The sequence below is a fragment of the Puma concolor genome, chromosome A2, assembly GCF_028749965.1.
Source record: "Puma concolor isolate L17-30 chromosome A2, mPumCon1.1.hap2, whole genome shotgun sequence".
In the NCBI taxonomy this organism is placed as follows: domain Eukaryota; kingdom Metazoa; phylum Chordata; class Mammalia; order Carnivora; family Felidae; genus Puma; species Puma concolor.
In genome coordinates this window covers 131,224,178-131,249,047 of record NC_141668.1, presented here as the reverse complement: position 1 = coordinate 131,249,047, position 24,870 = coordinate 131,224,178, and the positions used below count along the sequence as shown (strand labels likewise).

General features: G+C 46.1%; 1 long non-coding RNA gene across 1 annotated transcript in view; it reads left to right on the top strand.

Moving 5' to 3' along the window:
• The window catches only part of LOC147583510 (uncharacterized), a 61,003-nt gene extending 40,226 nt beyond the window's left edge, over positions 1–20,777 (top strand). Inside the window, exons 2-5 of the long non-coding RNA XR_015248284.1 lie at positions 7,960–8,023; positions 14,894–15,068; positions 17,779–17,862; positions 20,304–20,777. This is a non-coding gene — a long non-coding RNA (uncharacterized LOC147583510). The remainder of the gene's footprint in view (positions 1–7,959; positions 8,024–14,893; positions 15,069–17,778; positions 17,863–20,303) is intronic.
• The last annotated feature ends 4,093 nt before the right edge of the window (positions 20,778–24,870 follow it).

Sequence of the window (24,870 nt, the reverse complement as noted above, 5' to 3'; positions counted from 1 at the left end):
ATCATCTCGGTGGGCTCTGGGACATAGGGCTGTCCCTAGCTGTCTGGTGCATGGCCCTCAGGTGATTAGGTCAAGGGGATAGTGCAGCCTGCAGTGGCAGAACCCAATGAAGGAGGTGGTTGAGGGGAATGCGCTCTGGACTGGTTGGTTTGCATTTGAAAGATACACTCCAGGGTGAGTTTTTCCTCTTTGGCTGGCCATGGGAGGGGCAGCAAGCTCCCAGATGTTGCCACAATACAGAAAATAAAGACATGGGTGAATGTGCCTGGTAGAAACCAAACACAGCAGCCAACCACGGATCAGGCCCACTTTGTGGGCAAGGCAGTCACTGGCTGAGGGCTTCTGGGGATGGTGGGGGGAATTGTTTCCTTAGCACTCTTGGGGGGCAAGAAGCTTTGGAGAAAGAAGGAGGTCCTGGCAGCTGAACCAGCTGGAACATACTCAAGTGCCAGGACCTTGGAGGGGGGGGGCATGGGCCGGACACCAATAACCCTGCTCCCTGCATCTAATTTTACACTTATAACTGTACGTTCTTTTTTGTCAAGAAGGCCTCCAACACTGTAGAGACTCTGGGCTCTACAAAAGTGCGTCTGTCTCTGTGGGAGACAATCAACCAATATCTGATTGTTATGGGCAGAACTTCGTCCACACACAGATTTGAATACTGAAGACCTAGCCAGCAGTACCTCAGAATGTGACTGTGTGTGGAGAGAGGGTCTCTAAAAGGTAATCAGGCCATTAGGATGGGTCTTAATCCAATGACTGGCGTCCTTCTAAGAAGAGATGAGCACATGAGAAGAGAAGAGACATACACAGAGGAAAGGCCACGTGAAGACACGGAGAGAAGGCGGCCATCTGCAAGCCAAGCAGAGACCTCAGAAGAAACCAACCCTTTCCAACACCCTGACCTTGGACTTCTAGGCCCCCAGAACTAAGAGGAAAGAGATTTCTATTATTTCAGTCATCCAGCCTATGATACTTTATTACAGCAGCCTGAGCAAACTAATATGAGTTATTGAGATATGATTGGCACACACTGGTGTCGAAGAACCTCCCTTCACTGGATCTGGCCTTCCTCTGTGGCCTTGGGGTTATTTAACTTCCTACAGATCAGGCCCCAAGCAGGGTGGAGGCCACCGCACTCTGGAAGACTCATGTTCCTTCTTCTTCTTCTTCTTTTTTTTTTTAAGAGAGAGAGTGAGCAGGGGAGGGGCGGAGAGAGACCCCAAGCAGGCTCCACACCGTCAGCACAGAGCACGATATGGGAGTTGAACCCACGAACTGTGAGATCGTGACCTGAGCTGAAATCAAGAGCCGGAGGCTTAGCGGACAGAGCCATGCAAGCAGCCCAGGCTCACGTTCCTTCTAAAGAGAGCAGCCATCCTCAGTGCCAGCTGACTGTTCCCACATCTGCTTTACCCAGAGAAGCCAGAAATCTGCATTCTGTATGAAAACTCCCTATTTCTCAAAGTTGGTAATGAATTCAAACATTTAAAAAAAAAAACACTCTGGAGGCCAAACAAAACAACTCTGCAGGCAGATTGCACTAGCACCCACAGTTTACAACTTCAGGCTGTATTTCTTTCTTGCAGGGAGCCACAGAGTGCCCATCCACTGGACATTTCTGTCTTGTTGTCAACAAATCACTTGGCATTGACCCAGGAGTCAGATTAACCGGGTTAGAAATCCCAAGTCTGCCAGTCACTAGCTGCAGGAGCTCGAGCAGATCACATCACCTCTTGTGCCTCAGTTTCCTCATCTGCCAAGTGGCAGCCTGGGTAGATGACTTGTGAGCATCAGAGGCATGGTCCACAAACAGCTGGGTGTGCAGCAGGCGTCCAAGAAGTGAAAGCTCTCTACGCCATCCTCACTGGTTCGCTTTGTTAGCGGTTGTCAGCCTCCCGGGAACCCTGAAACAGGCAGGACTGAGTCTCTGAGCCCCTGGGGCCTGTGATAACTGAATCACAAGGTAAACATCGCCTGGTCAGGACCTTGTCAGGCTGCTTGCCATCCTTTCCTAGGGATGACCTGACCTCGAGATACCCTCCTTTCCAGTGTCTGCACACTGAAATAAATCACTGTTGGTTTGGTATTACAGGGTCCACAGTGCTGAGTGTTTAAAGGCAGGCACTTTGTCCCTGATTAAAAAGAAAAAAGTCACTCTTTCAGGGGCATCTGGGTGGCTCAGCCTGTTGAGCGTCTGATTTCGGCTCAGGTTATGATCTCACAGTTCCTGATTTCGAGCCCCCATTGGGCTCACTGCTGTCAGCACAGAGCCCGCATTGGATCCTTTGTCCCCCACTCTCTCTGTCCCTCCCCTGCTCACACTCTCTGTCTCAGAAATAAGTAATCATTAAAAACAACAACAACATGGGGCGCCTGGGTGGCGCAGTCGGTTAAGCGTCCGACTTCAGCCAGGTCACGGTCTCGCGGTCCGAGAGTTCGAGCCCCGCGTCGGGCTCTGGGCTGATGGCTCAGAGCCTGGAGCCTGTTTCCGATTCTGTGTCTCCCTCTCTCTCTGCCCCTCCCCCGTTCATGCTCTGTCTCTCTCTGTCCCAAAAATAAATAAACGTTGAAAAAAAAAATTAAAAAAAAAAAAACCAACAGGAAACCAATTTGACAATAAATTTCATATTAAAAAAAAAAAGACTCTTAACCATAGAGAACAGATTGAGGGTTGACGGAGGGCGGTTGGTGGGGGATGGGCTAGATGGGTGATGGGCACTAAGGAGGGCACCTGTTGTGATAGGTACTGGGTGTTGTATGTAAGTGATGAATCACTGAATTCTCCTGACACCAATGCAATGCTCTATATTAACTAATTAGAATTTAAATAAAAATATGAAACAACAACAACAACAAAAACTTAAAAAAAATCACTCTTTAAAACGTAAACCCTGACACTCACTTCCCAGGCATTGGATCACCGTGTTAAAGGGCTCCAGAAGGCATCCCGGGGTCTGCCGTTAGACTCACTGCAGCACATACGTTCGTTTTTAATTCCCAGCCAGACACGCGAAGACGGGAAGATACTGCCAAATATTGATCTTGCGAAATGAGACACAAATCAAGCTAATTCTGTCCACCCAGGCTCCATTCCCACAGGTGGGCTAGAACAGCTGACAGAGCCTGAGTCTTCCTTTTTTTTATATTTTTCACTCTCGGCCCACGGATCAATGTGAGAACACAGGCAACAGTGTAGATTCGATGAGCACGTTCTTACATGAATATGGGGAATATTCTTGTGCGCGTTTTGCCTGCTAGAAGGGAGACCGAATAGCCACGTTTTGGAACTGAGGACTTTGAGCAAGCTACTTAACTCTCTGAGCCTTGGTTTTCTTATCTGTGAAATGAGCAAACAGTATTGCCGACCTCACTGATAAGAGGAATTCACAAAGGGTATGTGAACTGTTTAGGGCAGGGTTGCACTTAGTTGCTACACTGTGCCCTGCCCTGAGCTAAGCACTTTCCTTGGATTAACTGATTTAATCCTCCCAACACCCTTTGCATATGGATGACCATTAGCCTCATTGTACCACCAAGAAAAGGAAAACACAGGGAGGTGAGGAAAGTCACACAGCAAGCAGAGGGGAGAGCCAGGATTTGCATCCCGGGGTCTGGTCTCAGTGTGCGTAGTCTTAACTATAACAGGAAGGTAATTCATTTTCATAAATTACCACAGATTTATTTATCTGTTCAGCAAATATTAAAATAAGAAATAACTAAAAGTGGGCTGAATACTGTTTATAAATTTAAGTGCGGGATGTCCTATGGGCAGAACAAAGAGACCTTAAGATGGCCTGTGGAGCCAGGAAATAGCTTTTTGGTTGCATAACTGGCCAAGCCGGGAGGAGAATACAGAGATGTGGCTAGGATGGGGCTTCCACACCGATGGCATCAGAATCCCCCTGGAGGCTCGTTGAACCCAGCCCCACAGGAGAGCTGGGGTGGGGTCTCTACACTGGCATCTCTCCCTCCGCCCCCACCAAGCTCCCTGCCCCTTCTCCAGCTGGTCTGGGGAGCACACTTTGAGGGGAGGAAGCAAAGAAGGGGACGAAGTTAGAAATGGCTCAGGGAGACAAGACGGCAAGGCCAGAGGTCTCATTTCCTAGTGACTCCAACCCCTGACATCTGGGATAGTGTTCTCCTCATCCATTGGGCAAGAAAGGAAATCGGGCCTTAGAGCAGTGAATTTGCTTGCCACAAAGCTTTGCAGTGGGAGAGGCAGGATGCAAAGCCAGGTCCGGGATGAACGGAGAGCCTCCCCCAAGAGTCCGGGGGAGCCAGCCACAGGAAAGGAGGACCACGGCATGCGTCTCGGCCTCCTGGCACTCCATAGCACAGTCTCATGATGACTTTCAGGTTCCTGAGAGCTGTGGTGCAGGCAAGCAGAGCTGAAGAAAACCAGCTCTGTCCATACTGCCCGCCCCGTCTAGGGCACTGCTCCTTCCCCAGGGCTTTCCCTGCGGGTGGTGTTTGGGAGCAGGATGCTCCGAATCTGGGATTGTTTTCCTGCTTCTCTCTGGCTCAGGAAGCCGAACAGCTCAGGTATTTCAGGGCAGGACAGATCCATTAAGAGTGTTGTAGGAGGGGGGACGTGGGCGGCTCAGTTGGGTAAGCACTGACTAGATTTCTGCTCAGGTCACGATCTCATGGTTCTGGGGATGGAGTCCTGTTCGGGCACCGTGTGCTGTGCGCTGACAGTGCAGAGCCTGCTTGGGATTCTCTCTCTCCCTCTCTCTCTGCCCCTCCCCTGCACTCTCTCTAAATAAATAAATAAACTTAAAAAAAAAAAAAAAAAGAGTGTTGTACGAGGAACTAAAATTTTGGGAGGTGATAGGGGCACGGACAATATTACCCTTTGATCCTTACAGCCTTTTAATTCTGAGCTTCCAGAAAGGAGGCTGCTTTTGCTAAAATCATTATAATAATTCAAAATTTTCAATCTGCTTCAGTAAAAACAAGGCAAAACATTCACAGGATCAGACACTAATGGGTGCTCCAGGGGTTCACAGTCAATAACAGTAGTTACTGGGTTGGGGGGAGGGTTTCCTAAATGCTGTGCCAAATATTTTTTCTTCGTTATCTTATGTAGATCTCATGATTGGATCAATCGTTCTCAGGGGTGGATGTTTTGTTATGCTCATTTTACAGAGGGGGAAACTGAGGCTCCAAGGGATGGAGTACCTTGTCACACACACAGTTCACAGGGGCAGAGCAAGGCTTCAGGTGGAGCTGACGCCCAGTCCCCGTTCTAGTTTCCCAAAGCTGTAGAATCTTCCAAAGTTGCCATCCTCCTGTACCACACTCCTCTTTCTTCTCTCCTCCTCTAGAATTCAATGGCCGAAAGAGTGGGCCCACTGGAATCTGACCTGGACTGGAACCCACACTCCTTGGGCACATATGAGCTGTGACCTTGAGTATACACCCTTGAATTAAGCAAAACAGGGATTTCACTGGTGGTATAACTGAAGAACCCAGCAATATACCAGCTTCCAATTTGGTCTAATCCAGAGGCTCAGATCTGTTTTCTCCCTCTCCATCTCTTATGGCTATGCTTCCAGACTTTTGGATCGATTCTAGATGGGATTTCCCTTCACACAGGCAACATGGCTGCCACATTTTTTGCCCCACATCTTCCCAGGTTCCTGTTCATTAGGAAAGCGCCTCAGCCCTAGCAGTCCCAGTAAAGGTATGTTATGTTTCAGTGGTTCCAATAGGGTCTCTGCTGAATCCTGAGCCAGGATTCAGGGGTCAGAGGATCGTCATGAACTGACTGGCTTGGGCCGAGTCATGAGCTTTAAGTCTGAGTCGGGGATAGAACTGCCTCCCAAGCACATTTGCTGACAGTGGGGAAAGGGGTGGTTCTTCCAGGAAATTAGGGAATAGTTAGTACAAGTCTGAATAGATTTCAGACATGCTTGACAGAAGAGCAACTTCTCCATGCCTCAATTTCCCCTTCTGTAAAATGGGAATTATTGTAGTGTCTTAGCTCAGGGTGTTGTAACAAAATATCACAACCTGGGTGGCTTAAACAATAGAAATTTACCTCCTCCTAGTTCTGGAGGCTGGAAGTCCAAGATGAGGGTGTTAGTGTGGTTGGGTTCTGATGAGAGCTCCCTTCCTGGCTCAAAGGCAGCTACCTTCTCACTGTATCTTCACCTGGCCCTTCCTCCATGCACACGCATGGAGGGAAAGAGTCCATGTTTCTTCCTCTTCTTGTAAGGACACTAATCTCATCACGGGCACCCCACTCTCATGACCTCATTGAACCTAGTTTCCTCCCACAGGCCCCATCTCCAAACACTATTGGGGGTTATGTCAACATATGAATTCGGGGTGAGGGGATCCAATTCAGTCCATAGCTGTTAGCATTTACCCTATTCAGTTAATGTAAGAATTAAAAGATAATACTGTAAAGTGTCTTATAGCATTTGGCCCTTATTAAGTGCCAGTTAATAAACTGTAGCTTATAGATTATACATTTTTTGTTTTAATTATGTACAATGAAATTCATCTATTTTTATTTAATCAGTTAATTTATTTATTTAAGAGAGAGAGAGAGAGAGAGAGAGAGAGAGAGAGAGCACAAGTGGGGGAGGGGCAGAGAGTGAGAGGAGAGAGAATCGTAAGCAGGCTCCATGCTCAGTGCGGAGCCTGATGTGGAGCTTGATCCCAAGACCCAGGGATCGTGACCCGAGCTGAAATCAAGAGCTGGACGCTCAACCAGCTGAGCCATCCAGGTGCCCCCAAATTTACCTATTTTAAATATAGCGCTTGATGAATTTCAGTAATTCTATGTGTCGGTGTAACCACCATCACAATCAGGATGTAGAGAGCGCCTTCACCACAGAAGCACCTTCCAGGACCTTTGCAGTTGGGCCTCTCCCATGACCCCCAGCCCCAGGCAACCACTAACCTGCTTTAAGTCACTACAGTTATGCATTTTTTTAGAATTTCATCTAAATGGAATCACAGAGCAGTTTTCTGTCTTTCGTGTTGGACTTCTTGCACTTAGCATAATGATGTTGAAATCCATTCATGTTGTTATTGTGTATTAATACTTTGTTCCTTTATATTGCTGTGTAGTATTCTAGTGCATGGATAGACCGCTGTTTTTTTAACTATTCGTAATTGATGGGACTCTTTCTAGTTTTTGATTATTGTGAACCAGATGCTAAGAGCAATCGTGTGCAGTTCTTTATGTGAACATATGTTTTCTAGACTATAAGATTTTTATGGCAGGTTGTCTGGTTTATTTCACAGTGTTCAGAAGATGTTTAAATGTTTAAAAATCATTTGTACCAATACCTGCTACAACATAAAAGCCAGACATGACATGATCCTACTTATATGGAATGTTGAGAATAGGCAAATGGATAGAGACAGAAAGTAGATGGGTAATTGCCTAGGGCTGGGAGACTGGGGGAAAATGGAGAATGCTTGCTCATAAGCTTTGCTCTAAAATTGATGTTGGTAATGGTTGCACAACTCTGAATATGCCAAAAATCACTGAATTGTACACTTTAAATAGCCAAGCTATGCTGTGTGAATTCTATTTCAATAAAACTGTTAAAAATTATTGGTTAAATGAATAAAGGATGAAATAATTGGATGATTCCATGTATGAATGAGGACTCTTGTTTCCTGACTGTTTAATCACTCCAATACCCTTTGGTATTTATTTGTAATTCAGCACAGGTATTGGACATCTATTAAGTGCCAGATATGGTGCTAGGGGCAGAGGGTTCAAAGACAGAGGAGACAAAGACACACACTCGAGAGACGGAAACAGACTAATTGCAGCTGCAGTAGCTAACAATGATACATCACTTGCAATGCTGCATTCACTTATATATTCTATATTCTGATTATACATGTGTATATATATACATATATATATATATATATATATATATATATTTTTTTTTTTTTTTTTTTTTTACTTAATCTTCACAGCAATCTTGGAGGAAGGTACTAGCATTACTTGCACTCTTCAGATGGGAACACTGATACAGAGAGGGTGAGTAATTTGCCCATGGTTACCCAGTTAGTAAATGATGCTTCTGGACTTGAAGTCCAGGAAGCCTGGCTCTGTGTCCATGGCCCTGATCACTGTGCTACACTGTCAATTCAGGGTGACAGTGCTCCAAGGGCAAAGGTCCCAGCCATGGCACAGTGTGAGAACTGAGGGCACTGTCATGTCTCCCCTTGGGCTTGGGCTCTCAGCCCTGCATCAGCCTTTACACTTTCTCCCTTCCCCACTTCCTCCCCACCTGGTCAGCCTCTGGCCCCGACCACACACTGCACACTGAAGAAGGGGCCCCGCCTCCCAGACCTACCTCTGACATCAAGTACTGCCTCATTACCTCTGTTTCTATTCCTCTCTCTTAACAGAACAGAAACCACTTGTTATGGACTGAATTGGGTGCTCCACAAATTCATATGTTGAAGTCCTAACTTTCAAAGACACTAGGTTTGGAGATAGGAACTTTGAAGAGCTAATTAAGGTTAAATGAGGTTATGGAGGGGAGCTTCCTGATCTAATAGGACTGGTGTCCTTATCAGAAGAGGGAGAGACACAGGGAAAAGGCCATGTGAAGACAGAGCAAGAAGGCAGCTGTCCGCAAGCCAGAAAGAGAGGCCTCACCAGAAACCAGCACTGCCAGCACCTTGATCTTAGATTTCCAGCCTCCAGAACTGAAAAACAAATTTCTGTCATTTTAAGTACCTCAGTCTGTGGTATTTTGTTATGGAAGCCCAAGTAGACTAATACATCATGACATACCTGCTCCTCTCAGAGTGGAAGCAGGCCTGGCCCTGGCTGGGAGACACGGTGACCCTGGAGAGTAAAGGTCTGCAACATGGGTCCTTCTTGGAAATCCCACCAGACAGCAGGTCTCGTCCAAACCAGTGCTGTGCTGCCACTGGTTCACAGATACCCGAGAGCTGACTGTAAAATTTTCAACAAACACGGTCATTATTAAAAAGTAAATTACATAAAAATTTATTAAATAAATTATATTAAACATAAAGACAATAAATACTCAAAACCACCCCTTCCTAAGTATTTTACTACATTTTACTGTCGTGTATCTACACAGTGGGTAAACCATACAACCGCACATCTCTTCCTAGATCCCCATTCAGGTACATCGCGTTGGTGGCATAAAAGAGGTCAATTTGCAGGTGTAGACACCTGCACCACAGGTGCACCACAGACACTGCACCACAGACATTGGCATTTGCACCACAGACATTTGGCAAACACTTTAACTCAGAGCTTCATCTATTGTTTTGTTGATTGTCTCGACTTAAGAAAGTGATTGAGAAAATGTCAATAATCAGGTGCATCACGTATATAGTTGTTAAGTTGCAAATAGCACAAAAATCAAGGAAATATTCTTGAGGTAATCAAACACTGCTATCCAGTTCAGCAAAGAAGTCACTCATGCCACTGATGAAAACGCGTCTTCACTGTTTCACTTCCATCTTACTCTGCAACATAAGCAAAATCATCAACCAGTCCGCCTGCTGGAGTTCCATCCATTTGTCAGTTGAAATTGTTGGCCAGATACTGATAGAGGAGGTGGGCAGAAATCAACAAAAGCATTTTGTGAAAATCATTTGCCAATGTGGATGTACAATATTGTTTGTTTAACTTATACTAAATTGTGTAGTGTATTTATATACTCCAATTGCATAGTATGTTACATTTATTTATGCAAAATTTCATACTATACATTACTAATATTAGTTACATGTACACTAAATATATAATATTTGCAAGTACACATATATATGTACATGTGCAAGTACATATATAGATATCTATGTACTTTTGGTGGGGGAGGAGAGGCATTTATTAGGCACGTAATTTTTTAATTTTTTTTTTTAACATTTATTCATTTTTGAGAGACAGAGCACAAGCAGGGGTGGGGCAGGAGACACAGAATCTGAAGCAAGCTCCAGGTTCTGAGATGTCAGCACAAAGCCTGGCTCGGGGCTCAAACCCACGAACTGTGAGATCATGACCTGAGCTGAAGTCGGACGCTTAATCGACTGAGCCACCCCGGCGCCCCAGGCACTTATTATTAAACATTCAGTTGCACACTGCTGTATTAAATCCTCCCTATTTGAGGCGACTGGGGACCAGGGAGTGGAATGTCTGCCCCAAGTCACATACCCGGGGCTCCTGACCCCCTACCCTGGGCTGCTGCTCCCACCTCATTCCAGCACCCTGGAAGTTATGGAAGGACAATTTAGAGACACGGGAGGAGTCCCTGGGATCCCATCATTTCTATTTGTTCCTGAAATCCTCTTGGTGCCATACAAATAGAGCTAAGCCATAAATCCTAAGAGGTGCATAATTTCATTATTCTTATTATGCTTAATTAAAACAACGCTGAGCCTGGGTTAGTGATTAACTTTCTCTCCACCTCCCTCAGACTCCCATTAGGGTAATTTGTTTCTGAACCCTCTGAACAAACACAGGCCAAGATTTTGTTTTTCCTCTATTTTGGTTATTCTTTATGATTTTTTTTAACCCCTCAAGAGTGTGGCAGACTTTTTGTCAAACTTGTCCATCTTATTCTTTGAGATAAACCTTACTTGAGAAAATGGAAAGGAATGAAGGGCATGGCAGACTTTGGTTCAAAAATAGGTCTGACACCATTTACGAAATGAATAGACCACCTACACCCTGGGGGAAAAAAACAATCACATTACATATATCTGAGAAAAACAATTAGCATATATAAAGAATTCTTTAATGTCAATAATAAGACAGACAATCCAATTAAAAATGGACAAAAGGTGTGGGGAGCCTGGGTGGCTATCAGCTGAGCATCTGACTCTTGATTTTGGCTCAGGTCATGATCCTAGCATTGTGATACTGAGCCCCATGTGGAGCTCCATGATCACCGTGGAGCCTGCTTAGAATTGTCTCTCTCTCTCTCTCTCTCTCTCTCTCCCCCCGCTTCCCCTCTCTCCCATTCATGCTCTCTCTCTCTCTAAAATAAAAATTTTTAAATATGGGCAAAATATTTGAACAAACACTTCACCAAAGAAGATGTACTATTGGCCAAGAGGCTCATGAAAAATGTTCATTATCATTAGTCATTGGGAAAATGAAAAATTAAGCCATGGTGAGACAATGCTAGACACCCACTTCAATGCTTGAAGTTAAAGAGTTTAATTTCAAGTTAAAAATACTGGCCATACTAAATGATGGTGAGGATGGGGAACAAAAAATCTCATGTACTGCTGGTGGGAATGCCAAGTGGTCCAGATGCTTTGGGAAACCATATGGCCATTTCTCATTAAGACGGTGACCATACAATGCAGCAATTTACCCAAGAGAAATGAAAACGTATGTCCACATGAAACTTGTACCTGAATATTCACAGTAGCTTTATTTCTAACAGCCGACACGATCCAAGTGTCCATCAACAAACAAACGGATAAAGACACTGTGGTCTAATCATTTAATAGAATACTCCTCAGCACTAAAAAAAAGGAATATACTCTTGATATACACAGTAACATGGAGTCACCTCCAATAATTATGCTGAGCAAAAGAGCTAAGCATAAATGAGTACCTGCCATGATTCCATTTTACACCACATTCTAGAAAAAGCAAAAGTAGGGGTTCCCAGGGGCTGGAGTGAACAGACTACAGAGTAGCACAAGAGAAGTGTAAGGGGTGATGGAAAAGTTCCACACCTTACTTGGGTAACTTACTTCAACTGTATGTTGAACATGGGAGCATTTTATTATATGAAATTTATCCCTCAACAAAATTGATTCTAAAGGTACTAGCTGTGGAACCTTGGGCAAGTTAGTCTACTTTTCTGGGCCTCAGTTTCCTCATCTGTAAAATGATGATAATGACAGTTGCTACATCACAAGAATGAAAGAAAAGATATGCAAGCACTTAGAACATGGGTGTGTACAAGAATATTGGCTTGCTTTCTTTGTTGATTTTGGTTTTCATTACATTATAAATGGCCATATAATAAGTATCCCTTCGTTCATCCATTCAATAAATATTTAATAAGAACCTACTACATTCTAGGTGTTGTTCTAAGCACTTGAGATACATCAGTAATCAAAACGAAGAGTCTTGCCTTCTTGATATTTAAATTCTACTAAGAGAAGACAAACAGTAAGTAATAAAGATAATAAACAAATTATATATAAAGTTACAAGATAATAAATGCTGTGGGGGAAAAACGAAAAAAGGGAATACGGTGACAGACAAGACTGTTGAGTCAGGGCTCATGCAGCCTGCAATTTTAAGTAGTATAGCCATAGGTTTTACTGAGTGGATGATGTTTGAGCAAAAAGTTGAAGGATACATACTTTGGAGGGAAAGGAAAAAATACAGGCAGGGAGGCAGGGAAGGAGGAATCATAATTTCCCGATGTAATCATTTGTCAACTAAAACTAAACCTGATGGGCATTAATTCTACAGGGTTGGGTTGGGGGATGGGGGCGGTCACGCTCTTTCTACTGTACCAGTTCGATGACACGGGAGCATAAACACGGAGAAGGCGACGAGTGAAGAATGGTTACGGATCACAGGCAAGGCACGTTGGCACACTGAACCCGAAACAACCAGATTCAAAAGTCACCTAGGCCACCTACCCACTAGCTACGTGACCTCTGGCATTCGACCTCTCAGAGCGTTAATGGTCCCCGAAGAGTGCAAGAAGGATCAAAGAAGACAGCACGGGGACGAAGGTGCTGGCATGACTCCCGGGGGCTTTCTTCCTGAGCCCCCTCTGGATCTGCACGGCTGCCCCACCTTGCTCATCCTCCTCATCTGGCCACCGCAGCCCCGGAACGACAATTACTGCGCTGTTCTCTGCAGCCCCGCCGCTGCTTCCCCGACTTGCCAATTAGCATGGGTAATTTCAACACCTCTCCGACTAGATGATTTTAAATTCATATTCAATAATTTATGGAAATGAATGCTGGTATTTTCCCCTCTCTCTTTTTTTTTTTTTTTTTTTTTTTAAAGCACTTTAAAGAGACGGCCCAATCTTCTGACACTTGACACAGCTGATGAGCAATCTGCCCGGTGGCAGAGTGGTTCCACTTTTGCCGGAGCCCGACCTCCCGGGGAGACCCAGGAGGAAAGAAAGCTTTCTAAAACATTTCAATTGTAAGTGGAGTTCATTAGTTTGGATCCCATTACAATAAATTATTAGCCACAGCTTTAAAGCTTAACAAAATGGACACCGCAATGATTAGAGTCTCCTCTGTTTGCACAAAGACCCTATAATAAACCTACACTTGATGGTAAGAACAGCATATTGGCCCTCGACCGAACCAGTTATTTGTCCCAAAAGGGAAAGCCAAATTCAATTGTCAACACCCCCCACCCCCCACCACCCCACCTTTTGACAAAAAAAGTAGGAGTTGGGTCTCTTCATTTCTTCAGAAGAACATTACCACTACGTCCCCGGGCAACTGTGATCATGGCAGGTGCCTGCTTAAAACTCACCACAGTTTCTTATCACTCTGAGGAGAAAGTTCTGTCAAAGAATAACGTTCTGATGAGGAAAACGCCACTCTTTTTTTCCTCCCAGTTTTATTGATAATCGATATATAACATTATATTATTATATTCATTTTTTAAGTTTATGTATTTTGAGAGAGAGAAGGGGAAGGGCAGAAAGAGAGAGGGAGAGAGAAAGGACCCCAGGCAGGTTGCGAGCTGTGAGCACAGAGCCCTGTGGGGGCCCAAACCCATGAACCATGAGATGATGACCTGAGCCAAAATCAAGAGTCAGTCGCTTAACCAACTTGAGCCACCAACATTGTATTAGTTTAAGGTGTACAACATAATGATATTTACATATATTACAAAACCATCACCACAGTAAGTTTAGGTAACATCATCCAGAACTTTGGCATCTTGTAACTGAAAGTTTGTACCTTCTAACCACCTTCACCCACTTCACCACCTCCCAGCTCCTGCTCTGGCAGCCATCAATGTGTTCACTGTTCCTGTAAGCTTGGTTCTTTTAGATTCCACGTATAAGTGAGATCATACAGTATTTGTCTTTCTCTGTCTGGATTATTTCACTTAACATGATGCCCTCAAGGTCCTTGCATGTTGTCACAGATGGGAGAATTTTCTTCTTTTATATGGCTGCACAATATTCCATTGTGTGTGTCTGTAATATATATACATACACAATGTGTATATGTAGATACTCACAATGTATGTATACAATTGTGTATGTGTGTGTGTATATATATATGTGTATATATATATATATATATATATATATATATATATATATATATGCCACATTCTCTTTAACCATTCATTGGTAAATGGACACTAAGGTTTTATGTCTTGGCTATCGTAAATAATGCTACAATGCACATGGGGGTGCCCTCAAGACAGTGATTTCTGAAAACCCAACTCACACTGATGAAGAATAAATATGTGTCAAACATTGATTTACTCATTAATGACAGAACTAGTGATATTGTAGAGCTGGTTCCAGCAGCATTTGATACAGTCCCTCACAAAAAGCGTACAGAAGTGAGTTTTAATTGACTTGCTCATCTTCCAAGCTGGAGGCAAAACTGACTAACGTCCTTCACAGTGAAGTGATCATCACTGGGGTTACCTTTTCTACGAGACAGAAAGCACTGGCTTCTCTGCAGAGGACAGCTATCTACAAGCGTATATGTAACCTCCCGGAGATCAGCCCCAGTCAGTTCATAGCAAAATCAAACAAAGGTACAATCCCACAGACAATTAAGTCATTCTTGGGTGGGCCTGGTAGATAATGCTCTAGTCTGACACTGAAAGAGTCTATAGTCTTCCTTTTTACCATATTTCTAAGTTTTGGACAATTTTTCTTAACAGTTCTAAGTCTTCAACATGGCGGACAAAATGAGCTTCCTCCTCTGCTCCTAGCCCTGTCGGTACTGCTGCCCGCCTGAGGCAAGTTCCTTCTCATTTCTGGACCACACAGCTGCTTCCTTGGATGGAATCACAGACTTCTCCCTTCCCCAGGTCTACTGTACTTGAGGTCTCTCAGGTAAGTCATTTCCTCAAGGGAATCTTCCTAACTCCCCTAGGCTAGGTTAGCCTTCCATAGGCCTAGTGGTTGAAAGTCTGGCTCCCTTACTGGAATAGAAACCTCCTGAGAGTAGGGGTGCTTCTGCTTGACTCATCACTGGATACCTGGGGCAGAGCTAGAACCGGAGAGACTAAGGCAGAGGGTAAAGAGGGTGGCGGCACCCTTGGGTCATAGCCTAGGGCTCTCTCTGCTCAGGACCCAGAGACTCCACACTTGGGGGTCTCATGTCCAGTTGAGCCACCGACGTTCCAGGAAGTTCATGTGAGGGCAGGCTAACAGGTCACAGGGACACATGGGACCTCTCGGCCAGGTGGCCTCCCCCTGCAAATGGGAGGGATGTGACTTACCTCCTTGGGCCCATCTCTCAATCTTATATTTGGGCTCTTGAGCAGAATCCAGGAAAGCAGTGTATTCTTCGCGGCACAAACTCAGGGTGACGCTCATGTGATTACGACTATGACAGATTGCGACGAGACACCACGGGATGATTGAGGGCTTCCTCTAATCACACCAATTGATATAAATTACTACGTCGGCCGCCTGAGCGGCATCTGTGGGATTTACACCTCATTAGATCGGCGGTGACAGAGGAAGCAACAGGGTTGAGCCCTCCCCTCCTCAGGAGCAGTCTCTGTTCGGGGCAAACACGGAAAGTGGCAACGGGAGAGTAACATCAAAAACCTCCAGTGAACAACGGCAACAGAGCTGGACGAAATAGAGACTAAAATAGTCACAATTCTGCATCTGGGGGTTTCTGATCTGAATCAGCTCTTTACACTTCTGTCAGACTCCTTCCTCCTTCTGTTCTTTCTGAGGTCACGCCAAAGCCCCAAGACCACAGAACCAGGTGGCCCGGGGAGAGCGCTGACAGGGACGCGACTCTGAGGTCTGGGGAGGCAACAGAGGCAGGCCTCCTTTGCTGGGGCCCATGCCAAGCACGGTTCCAACCTCCCATAATATCCACCAGCCGCCCTCGGTAAATAAACCATGGAAGGGAACGTACAGCTGTGTGACAGACAGGGCTTCCAGACAGGCCCCCAGACCTCCAGCCGAGCCTCGGCCCCCTGGCAAGCCTCTCTCCTGAGCTGTGAGCAGTGCCGGGCCAGCTCCCTGCCAACCCTCCGGAGGCCCATAGGATACAAACAGGAAGGCAGGAAGCCAGGAAACCTGGATTTCCTTACGGGCTTCTAGAGGCAGAGGGGAGGAAGAGATGGGGGCGGGGGGGGGGCGGTGGGCAGGAGATGAAGACAGGCCACTGGTTTAGGCACACACATCAGAGCCAGGAACAAATCCCAGACTTGATTGCAGGGTCAGGAAGTTTTATGTCACAGTTATGTTTTAGCAGTGGTGGGTGTTTTGGTTTTTTTCCGGAAGCGGTCCCTGTTTAGACTGTGGGAGGACAACGTCAACAGGTGGATGTATCAGGTGATGGATGGGGACTAGGTCACAGACAATAGCTCGGCTGATTACATCCAGCGGAACAGAAGTTATGCTCACCTAGAAGGTGCCTAGAGAGGATGCTCTCCCCGCCCTGCCCGGATGCCCTGTGCACACACCGGCAGTCAGAGCAGCTCATCAGAAACAACCGTGACCCTCCAGGAAGGCCTTCTGCCAACTGGAACACACAGCCTGCCTGCAGGGCCGGCAGAGGAGCCCCGGGAAGCAGCCCTAATGATGACTGACGGGGCAGTTGGATGACTCAGGCGATGCTCCCTACTGTGCCCCAAATGTATCTACAAGGATAACCATCTTGATGCACACCGGGATGGTTTCACCCCTTCCCTGTCTTCCCTACTCCCTACCGGTGCTTCCTGGGATCACCTCCCAGAAGACTCACACTGCAGTATTTCTCTCCAGGTCTGCTTCCAGGAAAACCTAAACCAAAGCAGTGCCTTTGCAACACTTACTAAGGGGCATCCACGGGTGGATGTGAGCTCAGGGGTGCAGAGCTTGGCAAGAAAGCCTTCTCTGGTCTGAGTAAGTCCACATCGTGGTACTGATGGGCAGGTGACATGTGGGCTGGATTTCAGACCCCACCCGACTCCTGCTGTGCATCTCTGCCCCGGAAAGAGGCCCCTTGGCAGCCATTAGCATATTCACCACTTCTCTCTGCTTGGCTTCACGAAGGAACAATTTACCACTAATCTATTTTTGAGGCATATCGGAAATTCCAACACATACTCATGACAGTCTGAACATCCCTAGGAATTCAAGGAACAAACGGGGTGTGGAAGAAACAGAACAGGGCTTGAGCGTGAGTGCTCTGAGTTCAAATCCTGCCTTTGCCACTTTGGGGCGACCATTTCAACTCTCTGCAGTTTCCGTTTTTGCAACTGAAAGAGAGGACATGATTGCTTGGGGCATAAGGTTAGGAAGCAAACAACCAAACATGAGGGCAGTGTCTGGACACCAGAAGATGTCCTTTCACACTTAGCCCTCCTCGTTCCTCTTGCTGGACTTCTGAAGCGGTCAGGGCCTGACTGGGACCCATGGGCATGAGTCCCTGGAGCCCCCTGACATTCAGAACCAGGTCAGCCCCCAACTAGTGTTGAAGGCTCACTGCTGTTGAGGGCCAAGAGGTAAATACGTTAATGGAGAGGAGGCCACCGACCAGGTGGTGATGACAAACCTCACTGTCCCATCTGTCCTTGACCTCCTCCCACTGCAGGCTGGGCATGAGAACAGCTCCTTACTACTCCTTTGCTGAGTGAGGTGATGCATGAACCAAGGCCCCCGAGAGACCCCACGCCAGGTGAAAGGACCAAGCCTTCCCTCTTTATTTCTTGACTCTTGTGCCCCCCTGAGGGTAACATCCACAGCTGTCCCTGGGTTTCTTAGCAGGGCCTAGTGGGTTTGGCACAGCCACAGGTCTTCCTCACCTGGAGGTGCTGATTTGAACACAAGCAGCAGACCTCCTTACCTGAGCGCACACCCTGCCAGGCTTAGTACCGTGACCAAGAGAAACCACCAGTAAGACCTGTGAGAAATAAGACTTCCGGAAGCCTGGAGACCCCTCGAAAGTACCTCCTCCGGCTCCCCATATGCACAGCCACCCAGACAAGGATGCTCTGTCCAGTAGGACACACACACACATATGCACACACACACACACACACACACACACACACACACACACACACACGCACAACAGACAACACGTGGCCACAGAGTCTGGCTCTCACAAACATGTTAGAGACCAGGAAAGAATAAAAGGTGTGGGCCTAAAATATGCAAAGAAAAATATGCAAAATCAAAATGAATAAATGTGGGGAAACTGGGGGAGGCTCAGTTGGTTAAGCGTCCAACTTCAGCTCAGGTCTGATCTCACTGTTTGTGAGTTCAAGCCCCGCCTCTGGCTCTCTGCTGACAGCTCGGAGCCTGGAGCCTGCTTCCAATTCTGTGTCTCCCTCTCTGCCCCTACCCCACTCACACACTCTGTCTCTCTCTCTCTCTCAAAAATAAATAAACATTAAAAAAATTAAAAAAAAACAAGATGAATAAATGTTTCATTAAATGTCTACAGACACTGGGTCCACTGGGTTCACTATCTAGTTTTGTTTTCATAATGATTTTATTACGTCTGAAAGAAATTCATGATTTGGTTACCTTGTTTTACGTGAACTTCTAAGGAGGCATGATGACTGCTTACAAAACATAGCCAACAGTAAATTAAATAAGTGACTGTTCATAGCCAAATAAGTTCAAAAGCAAATTCTAAAAATTATTTTTAAAAAATGCAGGGATCCCTGGGTGGCTCAGTCGGTTAAGCGTCTGACTTTGGCTCAGGTTATGACCTCACAGTTCCTGAGTTCATGCTCTGCATTAGGCTCTGTGCTGACAGCTCGGCACCTGGAGCCTGCTTTGGATTCTGTGTCTCCCTCTCTCTCTGCACCTCCCCAGCTCATGCTCGCACTCTGTCTCTGTCAAAAAGAAATAAACTTAAAAAAAATTAAAAAATGTTGCAGGCCACTGCACTCCTTTAAATAAATAAATGAATAAATCTCCATATTGATATGGATGCATTATGATATACAATATACAATATGTATGTATATGTATGGTATGTATTATATAATATATACAAATTATATACATATGTGATAATGGTACATTATAAGGTTTGATCTAATATATCCTGTAGGGTCAGGTTCTAAAACTAAGAGTAACTAGGGCCAATAAACATCTTGAAATGGCTTGCTATATGTCAATAGTTACAACTATTGTTAGTTCTCAGGGAACTCTTTACTATTGTATACACCTTCCAGTGAGGACCCTATTATTTTTTTAACCCTGGATACGCAGACTTGAAAGTCAGTCACTGGTCACTAAAATGTACACAAATAACATCTTCCTTAGAATTAAGAGACTTCACGACCACCAACCCATAGGCCTTCCTCCCTCTGGCCTCTTATCCTACAGATACGCTGTTTCCTCCAGAGATTTCAGGAAGTAGGCTGAGTTCACAGGCAACTTAACCTCTTTTTACACATCTCTGAAATCTTACTGCTGAGCCCCTTAATGTCCCCCCCCCACCTCCGCCGGAGCAGCCACCATGCATGTGCAAGCTATCGCGGCCACCCCATCTTCCAACCTTGATTCTCAGAGGCTGCACCCTGTGGGCCCTCCACCACTGAAAGCCTTCATTCCCCACAAAGCCACTTCCACCCCATCACAGTTTCTGCCAACCTCTTCAGAGCAACAGATGCGAGGGGCCATTAAACACAGGCCATTAGCAGAGACTGAGCCGAGTGGCACCAGGGAAATCCCCTCACAGTGGGCATCCTTTAGACTTTGGTTTTCATGCCACTTCAAGAAGCAAATTGATTTCAAATGCACACTTTAGAGCCTCTTGCTTACCCCATCATCTCTCCAATTAAGGCAAAAGCCTCAGGGCAGCCGAAAATTCATTATGAGGAACCCACAGGCAGGCCTGGGTTGGAGGTGCCCTGGGCAGCTTCTGGGCCCAGGGAGATGCCGGCAGCGCAACTGGAGACAGATGGGTGCTGGGTTTGTCGATGAATAATTCACACCCTCTGAGAGCCCTGCTGATAGTTGGCATCAAAGAAGAATTCTTTCCAAGCCTGGCCACTGTGCAGATGGGTGGGGGCTCCGAGGCAGAGGCCATGACAAGCTTGGGAGGGGTGTGGGGGTGGGGAGGGGAGAAGCTGCATTGTGCTTAGGACCCTCTTCCAGGATCTCCAGCAACAAACAAGCCACTTCCCCAGGATGGATGGTGAGTGCTTCTTATCAACACGGCAAGCCACTCGGCCTGGCTCCCGGAGGGCTGTTGAATGAGGCAAGAGCCCATCTCTCTCCACCTCCTTGCAAAGCTTTGCTCCTTGATCTCCTCTACCTCCTGGTCCCAACCAGCCCTTAGGAAGTCACTGCTGGTCACATCTCACAGAATCACAGGCTCACAGAAGTACAGAACTCAATTGAAGAAGCATTAGGTGTGTATGATACGCCAGGCCCTGTGGTAGGGCAGGGGATACAGTGTAAACAAAATAAAAAAGACCCACATTCTCATGGAATTTACATTTTTTTGGACAAAATCACCATAAATCAGTATGGTCTAGTCTCCTCTGCTGGAAGAAAAAAGAAAAGGAATTGAGGTCCAACTGTGGGTTTAATGCTGTGCTAGGAGCTTTATATTTCTCATTTAATTTTTCCCCCCAACCACCTGGAAAGATGAGATTATGACTCCCATTCTACAGGAGAAGAAATGGAGGCCCAGATAAGCTTAGTAAGATGCCCAAGGTCACAGAGCTAGTAGGTGAGAAATCCTGATCTGTCTTCACAGCAGGTGAAGTGCATCTATCAGGAAGCCTCCCCCCTTCTCTAGCTCATATAATCAGTCTCCCTCCATTTGTAACTGTGATGTTTAATAACTTTGTGAACCTGAGCGAGGGATGCAGTTTTCTCATCTGTAAACTGGGGTTGACAGCACCTATCTCCCCAGATTGTCGGGAAGATTAGAGGTGACCAGGCCTATAGACCCTTTGTCCAGAGGGTGATACTGATAAGTACTCAATACATGTGAGCCATCCTGAGTAGTAGTGGTGGTATTTTAATATTTGATTTGATATGAACAATCACACATAAGGAGAAAATGAAAAATTATAGGTGGCAAATAACCTTCATAAAAGAATAAAAGTGAACTAAGTCAGAGAGACTTACTATGAGCACACCAAGTCAGACCTACAGAAGAAAAAAATGGTTGCTGTATTATGAATATCGTAGGTGTTCAGCAAGCTACTGCCTTCCGACTCTTCTTATCATAACCATAGGATATGGCCAGGAGGAATTCTGAATTGTTAGGTGTGCGGCCTGATCTCTCGTCCTATGCTGGCCATGATGACCTCAGTGAGTACTGCCCAGAATGGCTATGGGTGACAGTGCCAGGGACGGATTTCTCAACCTACAGGGCTCGGCTCAGATACAGTAAGTGCCATGGGCTCCTTGTTTAAGTACTGGCGATCGAGAGCCAGTCTTGGTTTAAGCTTAATACCACAGCCTCTTGTTTTCCTTATCCACGCAAAAGGCCACAGGGTGATAAGCTATGCTCCTTTAGTGCCTTTCAAATACCTTTTCCACCTTTTGTTGTGTATCAGCTTTTGCTGCCTAACAACCCATGTTAAAACTGAAGTGTTTTCAAATCTCTATCATTTATTTAGCTCACAAGTCTTGGGGCTGGCAGTCCGGGCTGGGCTCAGCCGGGTGGTTCTTTGGCAGGCCTCATTCTCAGGGCTACCGTCAGCTTCCGGAGAAACTTGGGCAGGCTGGTCTATGGGGCCTCAGTGGGCACAGCTCATCTGGGCTTTATGTATCATCCCACAGGCTAAGCTGGACTTGTTCACACGATGGCAAAAGAGATCTGAGAGTTGCAAACTGTTTATGCATCACATGTGCAAACATCCTGGCGGTCCAAGCAGCTTGCTCTAAGTCCAGAGTCAGAGCCCGAGGGCATGGAAAATTACATGACAAAAAGGGCTGTGGGCACCAAAGGAAGGCATCCAACACACCAAGGAGCCTGGTAAAACCCTGCATTGTTCAGGATGTATTTGGATACAAGTAACAGAACCCTACCCATGTCAGCTTGACTTAAAAAAAAAAAAAAGGCAATTTACTGGCTTGGGTAATGGAATGATCCAGGGTTGAACTAGCTTCAGGAATGGCTGAACGCTGAGGTTGATATGATATCAGATCTCTCGCTCTCCCTCTCTTTCTCTCTCTTTTCTATCTCCTTCCTTCTTTCTCCCCATTTCTGCTTTCTTGTATAGGATATTCCTTTTCCAGGAAGATTTCACCCACATGATTGCAAAGATAAACATCAATAGCTCGCAAATAGCTTCCTTCCAGTTTACCAGTTGAGAAAAAAAGCATCATTTCTAATAGCTTTGGTCAAAGTTCTGAAGAGGACTTTCATTGGCTGGCCACACATCTGCCCATCCCTGAACCAATAATTGTGGCCAGAGGTACAGATATTTTGATTGGCCAGACCTGGGCCCTGGGTCCAACCCTATGATAGAATTACAGGGTACAATCAGCCCTTAAGATAGGCAGGGAATAAGCAGTATTATTACAGAGAAGGTCAGGAATGGCTTCCCTGAGAGGATTCCAGACAGGTGACTCAGGTGATTATGGGAAGATGCTTAGGATGACAAGTTTTTTAAAATGCTCAAAAAATAAAACAAGAAAAGGTCTCCCAAGATAAAAGGCAATAAAGGTATTCTCCCAAAAGTGGGAGAAGAATGTGTTATATGGTTATATGTGTTACATGTTCTGGAAAGGCATCTCTGGTAGGCTTTTTACCTCTTGGTCAAAAATAACCCACTGAGACAGGCTTGACCTGCTATGTTATCCACCTCTGGAATATGAAATCTCTCAGTTTATTGTTTCCTGGACTTTGCAAAAAGGGCCCTTCCTGCAAAACCTCCTCCAGGACGGTTTGGAAAATCCCAGAAGCCCTAGGCCTGGCATCCAAGATGCTATTGGAGAGGTATCCATTTCCTACTTCTCCTAACCTGGGAGGTCGCAAACTTTTTCTGTTAAAAGCGAATTGTAAAGTATTTTAGCCTTTGTAGGCCAAGAGGCCGGCTCACAGCTATTTTGTAGGTATTTATAGAACAAGAGAGAGAACAAATTTGTACAAGTTCTTTTCAACCGCTTAAAATATATTTAAAAAATAAAAAATATAGTCCATTTGCAAAGCTGCACAGAAACAGGTGGCAGGATGGACTTGACCTTAGAGTGCCAGTTGGTCCATTCCTGCCCTAAGCCATCTAAAGTGGCAGGAGGGAAGACAGATACTGTAGGATCCAAATCAGAGCCACAGAAAGAGAGAAGGAGGGAGGGAGGAAGGAAACCAGTGATGGTAGGTAGAGTCTGAGAGAGAGACTGAGGAAGTCTGGAGGGAGAAAGAGGACTCTTTTGGGGCAGTAACTACAATAAAACAGTGACAGAGAGCAAGAGAGTGAGGTTACGCAAGAGAGAACAGGAGAAGATTTGACAATATTTGCTGTGCTTTGCGATGAAATTCACAAAGGACTCCAGTGAATACTCAATTGCTTTTTGGTTACTGTGGTACTGGTACTGGATTGTCTTCCCCTCCGTTTCTTTATATGATCCACACCTGAGTCTGGGGCCACAGCTTTATGTGGCTTTCTTTGAGCTACTTCCCAATATTCTATCTGGGTTAACACTCCTCTCCATCCCAGTCATCCCAAGTAATCTGGTTCCCTCACTCATCACATCCTTCCACCTGAGATACACTCTCCCCTCCCCAACCACCCTCCACTTGACCAACTCCTGTTTATCCTTTCTTCAGAGATCGTTCATGACTCCTGGAATCTCACTGCCCTGTGTCCTCACCCTGCAAAAGCCTGAGTGCCTCTTGGGTTCCTCCCTTCAAAATGGGGCCACTCCTGCCTGTCCCTGTTGAAAGCAAGGCAAGGCAGAAGCACTTTTGCAAACTGTAAAGGGCTAGGCACGTGGAAGCTGATATTTGGCCCATTTTTGGTCTTCTCTGTGTAATCCTCTCCAGGTGATACTTTCATGGTCCCTTCGAGCCAGATCTCCGCACGCACAGTGTTACTGGGAGGGGAATGATACGCCTGTGATTTGGGGATCTGCTTCGCCAAACAACAGTTTAGTCAGCTTGGGAGAAGGGGGAGAACGGGGTGGTGCTGACCTCTCCCTTAGAGCCTCCCCAAATTCCAAGTGATTGTTTTTACATATCAGGAAATTCTGAGTGTGCCATGCTCAATTAAAGACGCAGGTGTCTCTTCTCCCCAGCAGCTTCCAGGCTGCTACCTTCTCGAGCTCGGCTCAGAACTCCATCTGAACCTGCCTCCTATAAATCTTAAATAAAACAGCCCCCTCAGTCGACAGTAATTAAACAGAGACTCCGCCGCGGCGAGCTTGGCATCCACACCTGCCACTGGGATCCCCTTTCTCCAGGCACCTGCGCTCGGCGGCCATCCCACCCCCCCCTCCCCCCTCCCCCCTGGCCCGCTCGTGCGCACGCGCAGTCAGCTCGAGCGCGCGCCGCCGCCTCCGGCCGGCGCCCGAGGAACAGATGGAGCAATCATGCTCCTCATTCCGCCAGAAGGGCCCCGCTACTCTGGGGGGAGTTCTGTGGTTGTAAGACACATAATTAGACACGTCAGTGGACAATGCGGCGGATTAGAGGGGGTGGGCTCGCATAAGGGAGAACAGGCATCCTCATTGATCTGCGGCGCGCCGAAACGCGCGGCGCTCC